Source organism: Oratosquilla oratoria, chromosome 4 (assembly GCF_046742065.1).
Source record: "Oratosquilla oratoria isolate Oo_2021 chromosome 4, ASM4674206v1, whole genome shotgun sequence".
Taxonomy (NCBI): domain Eukaryota; kingdom Metazoa; phylum Arthropoda; class Malacostraca; order Stomatopoda; family Squillidae; genus Oratosquilla; species Oratosquilla oratoria.
In genome coordinates, this window is record NC_134780.1 from 87845236 (window position 1) to 87850235 (window position 5000).

A 5000-nucleotide genomic window follows, 5' to 3' on the forward strand; every position below is an offset into this window, starting at 1 on the left:
TATATATATATATATACATAAGAGAGAGAGAGAGAGAGAGAGAGAGAGAGAGAGAGAGAGAGAGAGAGAGAGAGAGAGAGAGAGGGAGAGAGAGAGAGAGAGAGAGAGAGAGAGAGGGAGAGAGGGAGAGATAGAGAGAGATTGAGAGAGAGAGATTAAAGGAAGTACGAGAAACAAGGGACAAGAATTGAAGTCAGGGAGGCACATGAGGAGTGGTGTGGGGGTGGGTGGGGGGAGGTGGTGGGCGAAGGGGAAGGGAGAGGATTGGTGGTGGGTGCAGGGTTAAATGCCAGAGCCATAGATCACCCAGTGGCAGCATCTGCTAGAGGGTTCGAAACCTGGGCGGGCGTCCTTCAGTCCTCTTCTTCTGCTTGATGGATCTTCTTGTCTCGCTCATAACTGTCTTGTGTTGGTATTAATATTATTTATATATTTACCGTTTATTTTTGTTTATTTTTTCCGTAGGGATTCATCCTACAAAGGGATTACAAAGGATTACAAAGGCGACAAAAGACCTTTTGGTCCATAACTAGGTCGGATGCGAAAAGTAAATAATGATGAATAGATAAATGAATAAAAATATAATAATATAAATAAAAATAAACAAAATAGATGAATAAATAAATACATAGGCATAGTTGAATAACAAACAGACAGGTAAATAATAAATAATAATGAATTGACATATAACTAATAACAAATAAAAATCAAGCAAATAATAATAAATAAACAGACAAATGATAACATAACAAATAAACAAATACTATAGAATAAATGAATTTTCAATATTTTCTGTTTTCATGCCTCCACGTTTAGTATCTTAATGGACCTTGCCATAATCGTTCTAACCTTTTCTAACTGTGCGCTGGTGGTGTAAACAAAAGCATGCTGGTCTCGCACTCGCTTAGTTGTGAGTTCAAATCCCGCAAGCCTCTTCGAATCCTGTCAGTGACTGTTACTTTCTTCAACAGTCCAAACGCGTAGGGCAAAGGTGACGGCTTCGGCCGCAGCTACTCAGCGCCTTCTGTCGTAGGATTCACACTTTTATTTACTTCTCTCGGTTTGTCTGTTTGTGTGTCACCCTGTCTGTGTGTCTGTCCGCCTATGCATATATATGTATATATATATATATGTATATATATATATATATATATATATATATATATAAATATATATATATGTATATATATATATATATATACATATATACATACATACATATATATATATATGTATATATATGTGTATATATATATATATATATATATATATATATATGTATACATATATATTTATATATGCGCACATATATATATACTTAAGTATTTATTCATTTGTTCACCTACAAATTCCTTTATGCATTTTTCTAATCCTTTCCTTGTGTATCCACATGTTCAGCTCTTAAGTCAAGATAAAGGGAACACCATTTACTTAAGCTGAGAGTGAAGACTACGAAGGAGAGAAATTCTTGGGCGTAAATCTCCGAAGTCGGGAACACAAAACATCCTTGAAGGTTCTCGAAGTTCGCATAACAGTGAGATCGAAGAGAGCTTCTCTTTTCCTGAGGTCTTCGTTTCAATCACGTTCTTCGCTTAACCTTTGCTCGGAAGACCCTGGGGGTCTTTCCTCTCCTACTCCTACCTCTCTCCACCTCCTCCTCTTCCTCCTATTCTTCCTCTACTTCCTCCTCGTCCTCCTCTTCGTCCAATTTCCTCTTCTTCCTCTTTCTCCTTTATTACCTTGTCTTGTTACTTCTCTCCACCTTCTCCTCTTTCTCCTATTCTTCCTCTAATTCCTCCTCGTCCTTCTCTTCGTCCAATTTCCTCTTCTTCCTCTTTCTCCTTTATTACCTTGTCTTGTTACTAAGTCCCTTTTTTTTCAAATTTTACTCAGCCAATGACCTCTCACTTTTTTCAAAATTTCTTCAAGATCTCTCAAATTCCGTATCTTAAGCTCAAGGATAGTTTCGACAAATGGATTTGGAAAAGTAATGGAGGAGAGTCATAGCCATCTTAGAAATTAATAAGAATATTTGCATTCAGTGGAGAGCCGGTCTATGAACAAATGATATGTTCAGTGGAAAACGCCTACAACGCTTGGAGTGAAAAAGAATTATATACATATACACAAGCATACGTACATACATAAATACATATACACAAGCATACGTACATACATACATATACACACAAAAACACATATACATACATATATACAAATAAACATACCTACCTACCTATCTGCCTTCCTACCTACTACCTACCTATCTACCTACCTACCTACCTACCTACATACATACATGCATACATACATACATACATACATACATACATACATACATACATACATAATACATATATTCATACCTCAAATTTCAAGAGATTACGTGGAAAGATGTCGAAACAACCATATATTATCTGGAAACGATAACATCTAATAAAACAAATGCTTTAATTGAGTGTACAAATATAGACTCGGGATTGGGTAACACGATGATAATGAAGAGGAGTAGAAGGAGAAGAAGGAGGAGAAAAAGGAAGAGGAGGAGGAGAAAGAGGAGGAGATTTTAAGAAGAAGAAGAAAAAGAAAAAGAAGATGATAATGAAGAAGAAGAAGATGATGAAGAAAAAGAAGAAGAAAAAGAAGAAGAAAAAAAGAAAGAAAAAGTATTTATAAAAAGATAATAGTTCCCCCCATAATAAACCTTTTCTTGTAGCTCCTCCTTTGTGCCCGCCTGAGACAGAACCCACCAGTCCCCTCTCAAGCTCAGGATCTTCAAGCCTCCCAAAACACACACACACACGCGCGCGCTCGGCTCGCCACCCACGTGTGGACGTCGCGCGCGGAAGACAAGAGCTCAAGTTCCCATTGTATATTTACAATCGAGCCACGGGTTTCTCGCCAGCAGGATGACGGAGGACCTGCAGTCCACGTCCGCGTCGATACTTGGGATGATGGAGCAGCTGCACAGTGCCCCTCGGCCCGCGACGGGGGATGACAGAGAAGATGCAGTCGACAGCCTGACCCGAGGGCCGCCTGAAGGAGTGGCAGTATAAGGGGCCGGTGTACGCTGGAGGAATTAGGTTCCGTAGAACTATGCAGTTATGTAGCTCCCTATGACGAATAGACGTTCACTTTTTTTTTCTGGGTTTTGTGTGTGTATGCGTATTTACCTAGTTGTATTTACCTAGTTGTATTATACGGGAAGGGAGCTATGCTCATGGTGACCGCCTTTGTATAGTTCAGCATCAAGTTTATTCTTAAAATCGTGAATAGTATTTCGTGAATAGTGAATAGTGTGTGTGTGTGTGTGTGTGTGTGTGTGTGTGTGTGTGTGTGTGTGTGTGTGTGTGTGTGTGTGTGTGTGTGATTAAGATGCTCACATCAGTCACATACCATGGACACCTTCAACGTTTACTTACTTCCTCACAGATATCTACCCATAACTTTCTTATGATCTCTCCCTCCTCTGTCCTATTCCCTCTTCCCCCTTTCCCCTCACTTCCCCCTCTCCTTTTTCTCCCTAAGTAGCAGTACCCTCATTCCCTTCGAGGAAGCTCCCAGCCAACATCTTCCCACTTGAGTAAGGTGGATTTCCTGTGAAGTAGCACGTCTGTCTATTCTTGCTTGTCACAATGGGAGGCCTACTCCTTCATCGAACTAGACCTACATACATACATATAACAAAGGCTTTTTCCTCCTTACACGGGAGGTAGCCAAAATACAAAGGCATAGAAACCACTCCCACCCATTCCATCCCCTACACACTCCCCTCCCCTCTACCCTTTACCACCCCGCGGGAGAACCAATAATTTTTTCCAACGAAGTCAGAAAAGAAACTGACAACACAAAATCATTACGCGTAATCAAACTCGACTATGTACTAATCATCACGTATGTAAAAAAAAAAAAAAAAAAAAAAAATTCATCCACATAGCTTTTGCAGCACTTATGTTATCATGAAAACCATTAAAGACAGAAACAATGCGTACAGCTTCTATCTAACCCGAGTAAGTTGTTGACTGTGTAAAGGGAGCTGCGAGTAAACATATTCCTTTGTTCTCTCATCATTGTTTGAGGCGTCTATCAAGTATACACTCGAGTCTCCTTTTTCTGACTGTTTACAAGAATTGGGGAGTAAACGACCGCTTCTTGTTTAGTGTGGAATTCCACACCCCCGACTAGTTTCCACGCCACTGTTTGTATCTTCGACTGTCTGCCCTTCTTCAAACGTCATTGTGGGAGACAGTCACACCTCGACCTATTATAATTTATATATATATATACAGTATACATATATGCATATATATACATATATATATACATTATATATATATATATACATATATATATATATAATGTATATATATGTGTATATATATGAATATATGTATATATATAGGTATATATATATATTTTATATATATATGTATATATGTATATATGTATATATAGGTACATATATATACATATATATATATATACATATATACATATTATATATATGCATATATATGTATATATATATATATAAATACATTATATATATATATATATATATATATATATATATATATATATATATATATTACAAAGGATTACAAAGGCGGAGCATGCCGACAGGAGACCTTTTGATCCATATCTAGGTCGGATGCGAAAAAAAATAATATTAATAATAAAATAATAAATAAAAACTATGATAATGTAAATAACAAATGAAATACATAAATAAATGCATAGGTATAGTTAAATGATAAACAAACAGGTAAATAGTAAATAATAATAAATTGACATATAACTAATAATAAATAAAAATCAGACAGACAAATGATAACAAAACAAAAACAAATAATATAAGATAAATTATAATAATTACAGCATCTTAGGTATTTATCTAAATGATTCTTAAAGCTTCGAACTGAACTACATTGCACTACCTGTGCAGGAAGTTTATTCCATTCATTAACTACACGGTTGGCAAAGTTGTTTCTACCTACTTC